Consider the following 10,216-nt stretch of genomic DNA (forward strand, 5'->3'; position numbering starts at 1 on the left):
GGTCTTGCGGAGTTGCTCAGGGCCTCGCCATTGCTGAGACTGGCTTTGAACTTGTGATCCTCCTGTCTTAGCCTCCTGAGCTGCTGGGATCACAGGCGTGAGCCACTGCACCCGGCTTTGACCTTCATGGTGTCCCCTGCCGGGCATGGTCCCCGGGCACCGCTAAACTCCGCGGAGGAACACATTTATCTTTGCAGCATCTGTAATTTAGGTTTATGCTCTTGACCACATCTCGCCCCACCTCAGGATGCTGCGGCTGCTGACCATCCCCAGAGAAACTCAGGGATCTCCCTGGGGCTCCCTGGACTTTCCTGCTTAACCACCGGAGCCCCCTGCATCCCTGGGGCTTGGTGCCCCAACCCCTTTGCCCACCATCAGCAAACCCTTCGAGGTCCCTGGGACCTGGGGGCCAGTGGCCTACTTCTCACCATCTCCCTTCTTCGGTCACCATCACTGTCCACTGCTGCAGTCTGGCTGGGCACAATTCAGGAGCCACTTGTCAAAAGAAACGAACTTTATTTTTAGAACTACTAATGCCAAACAAAACAGCTCCTCAGAAAAAAACCCTCAGAGCCCAACTGCCACCACCGGCTTCCACAAGCCTCTCACCCCCACACCAGCCTCTCCACCTCCCACAATCCTCCTGCTCTTGAGGCCCATTGGCTGGGTTGTGTGGGCGGAGCCAAAGAAGTCCCCCAATGAGCAGCTCCGTGGAGGAGCCAATCAGCTAGATGTTGCTGGGGCCGCTGTGAGCCAATCATCAGCTGGCAGTCTGAAGGGCAGGGAAACAGGCCAATGAACATCACCGCAGAGGGGCCAATCAGCTAGATGTTGCTGGGGCTGCTGTGAGCCAATCATCAGCTGGCAGTCTGAAGGGCAGGGAAACAGGCCAATGAACATCACCGCAGAGGAGCCAATCAGCTAGATGTAGCTGGGGCCGCTGTGAGCCAATCATCAGCCGGCAGCTGGAAGTTTGCTGGGGCCCCTTTGGCTGTGGCTCTCAACAGTCCACCAGGGTTACCTTTTCGCAGTGGCCCCCTCCTGGTCTCTGCTTCTCCCTCTGTCCCCCCCAGAAGGCTGTTCTCCCGGCAGAAGTCAGAAAGAGGTTGAGAAAAATAAGAATCAGCGCACAATGGACCAGAGCCTCAAGTCCTTCTGGGCCCCCGCATTCAGGACAGAGTCAAAGGTCGATTCTTCACTGGGACCTACCAGTGCCATGGCCTCCTTCCCAGCCTCCCGGGCCTCCCCAAGTCCTTCTCTCCCTCCCTCGCTCTGTCTCCCCCCACTCTGGTCTCTCATTCCTGCCTCGGGGCCCACGCACTTGCTGTTCCCACTGCCTGGAACACCCTTCCCCTAAATATCTGCACTCTCCAAGGACTGCCCCAGCCCACCCAGAACCTGCATCAGGCACTTCCTCTTTTGTCCTAGTAGGTGCTCCATCAATGCTCTTCTCTCTCCCCCCTCTCCCCAGGTCCACCCTGCCTCCAGGTGTCAGCTCCACTCCTCTCTCCTTCCACAGAAACCTCCCATCAGCCATCAGCCAGGCACGGTGGGCGCACACCAGTTGTCCCTGTCCCAGGGACTTGAGAGGCTGAGGCAGGAGGTTGGCAAGTGCGAGGCCAGCCCGGGTGACTTGACGAGACCCCAGTCTCAAAATTTAAAAAGGGCCTGGGGGGTGTGGCGCCCTGGTAGAGCACCCTGGGTTCCATGGCCACAGCCTGTCCCCACAAGCCCCGCCCTAAAGCCCCGCCAGTCACCTACTGGCTATGTTTTCCTGGGCCAGTTGCTTAATGCTTCTGGCCTCCTTGGTTTCCTCAACAAACAGACATAAATGGGAACACACACAAATAGAAACGCTGATCTCACAGGGATGTTGGGAGGATTAAGAGGGATTAGGCATGTAAGACTCAGAGCCTTGTGAGGTCACAGAGCAAACACCTAGCGGCCCGAATGAACCGTTGCCATGAGTCTTGTCTAAATACGACCATGAATTACCAGGCTTCCTACCATCATTAACCACCGTGGCCGGAGGCATCCTCACGCGGGCCTCCGGGCCTCTCCTGACCACATGGTGATTAACAGACATTCTCTGAGTGAGTGAAATGTCACTGGACCTCTGTGGGGGGAGATCTTGGAGGCTTTACAAGAACCAGAAAAACTCTACTTCCCTTTTCCTTAAAAATTGCAAACAAACGCACAAGATGACACATGCTTCAGACTTTGAGTTTCTTTTCATAATCTTCTCTTTACACAAAACCCTTTGCCCTGTACTTTTTTTTTTTCCCACCATGAGAAGTTGATTCTACTTTCTTTACCACCATAGATTTTTTTTTTGTATCAGTGATTAAGCCCATGGGTGCTTCACCAAGGACCTACACCCCCAGCCCTTCTTATTTATTTATTTTTATTTTGAGAAAGGGTCTTGCTGAGTTGTTGAGTCTGGCCTCTAACTTGCAATTCTCCTGCCTCAGCCTCCTGAGTCCCTAGAGTTAACAGTTTCAGGCCACCGTGCCCAGCACATCGCAGGGTATCTTAGGAACTCGGGCCCACGCTCCCTTCAAAGGATTCATATCCCACCTTCTTTATAACACAAGATATTCTTGACTACTGTCTCCTTCCTCAGTCTTCTGAAGTCAGGGTTGGCTTCATTACTTCTCTGAGGACAGAAATCTTAAGAGTCACAGTAGGATTGTCATCACCAGCAACGGTGACCCTTGTTAACTATGAGACAGCCAGGATCTAAGTACTTCCACACATACCCGAGTGAATTCCTAAGCCACCTCCAAGAATGTCTCTAAGTGAGAGGTTTGGGAGGCAGGGGAGGAAGAGACCACTCCACTCTGGGCTGTAATTGGACTTTGTGGTGTCATACATCTCTGGAAGCTTCAGAAATCCAAAGCACCTCCATGTCTGCTGAAGAATCCCCACAAGTGCATGTGGTAAAGGCTTGGTCTCTAGGAAGTGACCGGGCCTTTCAGAGCTGGGATCTATCAGGAGGTCTGTAAGTCACTGGAGGCATAAAGTCTCTCTCTCTCTCTCTCTCTCTCTCTCTCTCTCTCTCTCTCTCTCTCTCTCTCTCTCTCTCAGTCATTAGGTGACTGCTTGGCCACATGCTCCTGCCATGCTGTACCACCTCTGGCCCTAAGCAACAGTCCAACTGGTCCTAGACTGAAACCTCTAAAAGGGTGAGACTAAATAAACCTTTCCTCTATAAATTGGTCATTGCAGGTATTGGTTATAGTGCTGGAAAACGGACTCGCACAACATCCTTGTTTGGCAAATGTTTCCAGAGAAAACTGCTGTGGCCAATACCGGAATTTGCCACCAACATAAGATCTTCCCCTAAAAGTGTCTTCCTGGGTCAGTAGACTAAACAGTTCCCTGGCATCAAAATGCAAGTCCTGATTCTACCACTAACGAGCTAGCCGTGTGGGCTTCTCGGAGGCTCCATTTCCTCCCATCTGTAAAATGGGAACAACAATAACAAAATCTCAAAAATTTCTCATGGGGACCCCATGAGAAAAGCCACAGGCACAGGTCTCAGCAAATCATTTGTACTCCATAGATGAGGGCTGTTACTTTTACTACATGAGCTAAGGGACAAGCTACTGCAGAGCACATACCCCTTCCCCCTCTGACAATGGGCTTGAACGCGGGGCACTCTATCCCTGAGCTCCACCACTGAGCCCTTTTTATTTTATTTTGAGACGGGGTCTCCCTAAGTTGCTCAGGATGGCCTCCAACTGGTGATCCTCCTTTCCTGCCTCCCGAGTAGAGTGCCACAAGCTCTCCAGGATACTCCACTGATCCTTAAATAAAGGACCAAATTCAAACTACCCAAATCCTCAGGTGGTTTTTACAACATCTCTCCCTTCACATATCCTGCATTCCAGCAAATCTGGCCAGTGTATCACAGGCCAGACACACCCCATGAGGTCTGTCCCCGGGGCCTCTGCTTATGCTTCTACCTCCAGAGAGCTCAGGACTGAGTGGACAGGGTATTAACAACCTTGGACCATGTTCCAGTTTCACTTCTTGAATGATATTGGCCTTTAACAAGTGACAAAACTGTGAGGTTCAGATCCCCCCATGTAGTATGAATGGATGACGTGCATCTTACAGATACTGAATGAAGATCGAGGGGGAGGGAAGCGCCTCTGACCCAGGGAGGTAGGCTAATAACAATAACCACAAAGTTCCCCTTATTTGTAGTTTCACTTTCCACAGCTTTGGTTACCCATGGTTGATTGTAACCATAACACGCCAAGTGAAAACCCCCAGAAATAAATAATTCAAAAGTTTTAAATTGAGCGCTCTTCTGAGAAGCATGATAAAATCTCACACTGTGCCACTCCATCCCCAGGATGTGAATCATCTCTTTCTCCAGCGTATCCTTGTTGTATATGCTACCCACACGTTAGTCTCTCAGGAGGCATCCTATGGATGGACTTTCATGGTATTGCAGTGTGTGTGTTTAAATAACCTTATTTTACTTAATTATGAGCCCAAAGTGCAAGATTGGTCATTAAAAGGGGGCACCAGGACGTAAAACCTGGAAGGACAGATTTACTCTACTACTATACGGCAATGCTGCAGAGCATACAGGAAAACATAGTATTGTAGGTTCCATAGTACCTGTGGTTTCAGGCCTTCACTGAGGTCTTAGAAAATACCCCTTCAGATGAAGGGGAACTAGGTCTTATAGTAAAATAAATCACAATGTTAATGGTAGATGTTAATGCTATTATGTTAATAACATAATCGTATCGATAGGATTGCATTAGTAATGCAATGTAAACAATAAAGTCATTATAATGCTGGACGTTAATGCTCTAAGGTATTGTTGATGATACTATATTAATACATAATGGCCTTAATAATCCAAGACAACATTGAGGGCTAACTATCATGTCAATAAGCATTCCTCACGTGCCCGCCCCTGTTCCACACGCAGGACACATGCCTTGCCGATATCGGTCACTGTCAGTCAGTACTGTTGACATTTTGCAGCTGAAGTGAGGAGACGCAGAACAACTGTCCAAGGTCATGCAGCTCTGAGTGGCAGGGCAGGCTCATCAGCCTGGAGGTCTCTCTGTAGAGCCCCAGCGCCCAGTGCCCAGCGGATAACTGGACATTTCTGCTGCTAAGGACACGTTTCGTGCCATCCAACACCGTAGCCATCAGCCCCCCCCCCCATCGGCTGAACTTTGGAATGTGACAAAAAACAGCTGCTGTCTGTATTGGTGCCTGGGGTCACTGTGGCTGGGGAGCTGAATTTTATTTCATTCTTACTAATTTAAATGTGAACAGCCCGCCACCAGGCTAGTGTCTCTCGAGCAGCACAGTTTGGGATCCTTCTCGTAACTGCCACGCTTGGCCCTCCGACCTGCGGCGATGCCCACGATGCCCACGATGCCCACGTGGGAGCAGGCTGCGAGGAAGGCACGCGTTCTTCACAGAACAGATGCAGAAGCGGAATCTTGATTCCACAAACACACACAACCGTCCCTCGGAACCCAGGGGGCAATGGCCCCAGTACCACGGTCAACACCAAAACCCCTGGGTGCTCAAGTTCCTTATGCGAAATGGCCATAGTTCAGCCAGACACGGTGGCACGTGCCACTGACCCCAGCTACTTGGGAGGTGGGGGCAGGAGGATGGCAAATTTGAGGCCAGCCTGGGCAACGAATAAAATAATAATGGGATCTTCTCAAAACGTTACTTTTATTATCATCTCATTAGTACATTTTTTATGTTCTGTTATCATTATTTATTAATATCATTTTATAGTTTTATTATCATATAATTGATTAGTATTATGATTTAATTATTAAATCTTAATACCAATGTCAAAAGTAGCTGGGGGTGTAATTCAGTGGGCTCCATCCCCAGTACCTGGGGGGAGGCACAGGACTTGCAGAGACTACCCTTGGCCTTAGGTGTACTTTAGCTCCCCTCTAGGTGACTTGGAAGACCCGATACAGTCTAGACATCAGGTAAATAGCTGTTCTGTTATTTGTGTTATTTTTATTGTCATAAAGTATTTTTTCAGACTATTTTTTTCTGCATGCGGTTGGATGTGCAGAGCCAAGGACACACTGTGCTTGTTCTGTGCTCTAGAGATGACGGAAGCCTCTTTCTCGTCTCTCCATCTGACGTGGAGAATATTGGAATATTTGACTTTCCCCTGTGTGTGAGGACAGGGGCGGTGGGTGCTCTGACCCCCTCGGGCACAGTGGAGACTGGGGCGGACAGGAGGGTCCAGGTGCAGGACCAGCAGTTGCTGCTTGGCTTCTGCTGGAGTGTGGGCAAAGGGCGGCCAGAGCTTCTAGGTCCTTATTAGAAGCTGGAAACCTGGATATTCATGAACCAACGGGATTTTTAAATCCCACAAAGGATGCGGTACTTCTAAAAACCGCCACAAAAGCCACACATCTGTGGGCCTGCATGGCCCCTGGGGTTGGGAACTTTAGACTACAGTGAAGGGTTCTCAGTCCTGGCTTTCTAATCAAACACCCAGTCCTGGTGTAGTGTGTGGGGGGCTGGTTTGGAGCCCAGGCCTCCTGCACACAGTGAGCCCTCTGCACTGACCATCTCCAGCCGGATGGTGCCAGGTCTTGAGAGGGCAGCCAGGCTGGGCCGCTGGTCAGTGAGCATTCATTTTGGGTCTGTTTCGTAAAAGGCATAAAGTGGGATGAAGATCCAGGACAACAGCCACCTCCCCGCGCCTCTCCCTGTCCCTGTTCACTTTTCCTCTCCTTTCTCTTCTGTCTTTGTCCTTCTAAGTCCTTTTCTGTCCTTTTCTGAATCTCTCTCTCTTCTTTCTGGTCCCCTTTTCCTTTCCTTCCCATTAAACCTCTTCTTAGTGGCATCGGTCAGTGTTTTTATTCTCCCCGCCTGCGTCCTCCTTCTCTGCCCCCTTCTCTCTCACTGGTCACTTCTCAGCTGTCGGCTGCCCTGGGAGCGGGAGGAGGGCCGCCAAGGTCCTGCGGGCCGTGTTTGCTTTCCCTCCTTCTCGCTGACACTCGGCCTGGGGCGCTGGACGCTGCACTGAGGGACAGCTGGCCCCGTGGGGCTGAGCCACTCCGACACCTGCCAATCCTGACCCAGCAGGGGTCGGTCGCGCGGCGGGTGGTGCCAGCAGCCTGCAGATCCCTTCCCGCCCTGGGAGGCGCCTGGGAGGCAGAGCCGGAGCTTTGGGGCTGTGGGCTGGTGGGGAGGGGGCTTTGCACTGCATGGGAAACCCTCGCCCCCCAACTCAAAGGGAGCAAGACTGTGAGTGAGAGCCAACAGACAGCAGGTTTGGAGATGGCCGTGTTCTGGCTCCGAGCCCAGAGCGCGCTCCCCCCAGGGCGCTGCGCAGAGCTGAGTCACCCACCCGGGGCCAGTGCAAACAGGGCTGTCAGGATTCCAGCTCCCCACAGAGGCGGGGCGCTGAGGAGCCTCTCTTCTCTCTGCTTCCTCTGACATTTGAGCTCTGAAGTCTGCAGACTTGGGAGCTGCGCGTAAAAATTCGGACGCAGCAGACAGTTGTCTTCCGCAGCCAGGCTCCCTGGGTTTGACACACACTGGGAGAGGGCTCTGGACCTCTCTGCTGCCCATCCATCTAATAAATGTCTACTGAGTATCTAACCCAGGCCAAATTCTCTGCTGGAAACCAAGAATTATAGGAATATTCTTGTTATTACTATTATTATCACACAGTGGAAACAGCAAACGTGTAACCCTGTTCTGGGCTGCTTGCTTATTCTAGGAGTTGTTTATTTTATTTTATTTTATTTTATTTTTTATAGAAATCCTTCTATTTCCCCCATCTCACCGAGGAGGAGTAGAGGGTCAGAGAGGCCCTAAGTCGTTCAGCTGAGTTAGGATTGGAACCTGTGCTGTCTGGCACCACCCTCATGGAACATGCAGCATAATGGGGGGACATGTAATAATTACTTAAACAAGGTCATTTCAGGTATTTAAGTACTCCAAAGATTCTGAAACAGGGCATTCCCTGTATTATTTTTTTCGGGGGGGGGGGTGCTGGTCGCACCTGGAATGCCAAAAACCAGACAGCTCTGGGGAGAGCGGCAGAGAGAACACCCAGCTAGAACGAAAGCAAGGGCAAAGGCCCCGTGGCATAAACCAGCTTGAAAAGATTCAGAAACAGCAAAGGCCGGGGAGCTAGAGAAGGGGTACAAGGCAGCAGAGTGGAATGCAGAGGTCGTAGGTCATGCGGGGTGTTGGGATTTTATTCTGAGGACAGGAGCCTAAAAGCACCAATGGAAGAATGGGATGCTGTATCGTAAGCAGGGTAGAATCTAGCTTCATGCTCCTACACTAAAGCATCCGCAAAACTGTCCCCTCTGTTTGCTTCAGCTAAAAGCACTTGGAGAAACTTAAGAGGGACCTGCGGTGGTCACCCAGTCACTCAGAGCCACCTAGGGTAACGCTAGCTCCTTCCAGTATTGAACTGAGCATGCTCAGACGCGTTCCTGTCCACCATCTCTCTGTTTTGACCAGGTTCTTCACAACCTGGAACTGAGCCTGCTCAGAAATGTGCCTACCCCTGCATGCGCTTGCCTGTACAAATGTGGACAGGTCCCCCAGTAAAATGCAGTCCTTCCTTTGTGCTGGGAGAGCTGCCTGCGGTGGATTCCAGGGCTCTCCTTTGGGCAAAAATCTTTCTCTGCTCTTTTAGCTTCGGGTTCTGCTCTCTGGCTTTGCAAGAGGAGAGCCTACCGCATTCAGGGCCAAGCTCCTTCCTCCCCTTCCTCCTGCCAGAACCAACCCTGTGAATCCTTGCTGCCCCCAAGTACGACAAACAAAGCCAACCACCCACAGTCCCCCTCCCTGCTCCTATACTCACTCTCTTCCCGCTTTGGCTTTCCGTTGGGGACTCTGTCTGTGTCAGGACAAATTAAATGTACAGTCAGAGCCCAAGTTCCCTGTGCGTCCTGGTTTCTGAGGGAGGGCAAGAGCTGATTTCAGGGGCGGCCTTGTTCAAATTGCAAAACTACCTCCTGTCATAATGAAAAATTTGTTTTCCTCTGGATCAAGCCAGCTGGCTAACACGGTCCGTCCCTGGCCAGGCTGATCTGGGGGAACTTTGTGTGACAAATGGTGCCGTCAAGCCCTCTCACCAAGGGCTGGTGCCTGTTTATCTCAGCATGAAAGCAAAGGGCTGCTGGCTTGGCTGTGGCTGGTGTGGGAGAGTTTCCTGTCTTTGAACCTTTCCATGGCTGGCTCTGATGTGCTCCACATTCTCTCATCTGATGCTTATTCAGTAACAAAATAGTCCTTCCCCCTGTCTTCCTTTCATGGTGAGATTTCCTTGATTAGAAGATTTTTGTTTTTGAATATATTTCCTTAACCTCTACAGGTTCCTACTTCTCTCTGAATCTATACAGCTAGCCTGAGTTTTGGGAGCCCCCATGGTCCAGTTTGTTATTATAATTTTGGTGGGCTCTGTCGACAGTCCTGGGTTCAAATCCTGTGTGGCCCTAGATAAGTCACTCAATCTCTCTGTGCCTGAGTTTTCCTTTTGGAAAGTTAGGGTGACGAGTGTCAGCACCTATTTGGGAAACTCACTGATAGGCTTAGCACAGATCCCAGCATTGGGCTAATTTCTTTTACTTTTCATGAAATTTGTAGTAAAGTATGTGTAACATGAAATTTACCATTTAGCCATTGTTTCCATGCAACCGTGGCCACCACCCACCTCCATAGCTTTCATCTTCCCCAACTGAAACTCTGTCCCTACGGCATGCCCACTCCCACTCCTCCCACCCAGGCCCCCACCACGCTCCTCTGTCTGTGAATCTGAGGCAGAGTTCCCACACTGAGTACGAGTGACTCATCCAAATGGAATCAGACCCTATTTGTGCTCTTGCAACTGGTTGATTTCACAGAGCACAACTCCTCTGGGTTTATCCCTGCCCAGCAGGTCCGAATCTCTTTCCTTTATCAAGGCTGAATGATGTTTCACAGGATGGATGGAGCACATGGTGTTAACCATTCATCCATCAAAACCCTGTGGGTTCCAGCCCGCAGGGTGGCGAATGCCTGTCGTGAGAGCAACTTGGAGGCGGAGGCAGGAGGGTCTCAAGTTCGAGGCCAGCCTCAGCAACTTAGCAAGACCCTGAGCCACTTAGTGAGGCCCTGTCTCAAAATTTAAAAAGGGCTGGGGACGGGGCTCAGTGGTTCAGTGCCCCTGGGGTGTGATCCCCAG

The 10,216-nt window shown here is 50.9% G+C and overlaps 1 long non-coding RNA gene across 2 annotated transcripts; it reads right to left on the reverse strand.

Moving 5' to 3' along the window:
* Window positions 1-875: 875 nt before the first annotated feature.
* Window positions 876-9,069, reverse strand: LOC144372173 (uncharacterized). 2 transcript variants are annotated; one of them, XR_013432191.1, is made up of 3 exons: window positions 8,855-9,001; window positions 1,762-7,650; window positions 876-1,077 (listed from the first exon to the last, which is right to left on the reverse strand). It is a non-coding gene; the product is annotated as an uncharacterized LOC144372173 (long non-coding RNA). The 2 variants fall into 2 exon arrangements; XR_013432189.1 differs by lacking the exon at window positions 876-1,077 and having other exon boundaries at window positions 6,006-7,650; window positions 8,855-9,069.
* Between the last annotated feature and the right edge of the window lie 1,147 nt (window positions 9,070-10,216).

This window comes from Ictidomys tridecemlineatus, chromosome 2 (genome assembly GCF_052094955.1).
Source record: "Ictidomys tridecemlineatus isolate mIctTri1 chromosome 2, mIctTri1.hap1, whole genome shotgun sequence".
NCBI lineage: Eukaryota > Metazoa > Chordata > Mammalia > Rodentia > Sciuridae > Ictidomys > Ictidomys tridecemlineatus.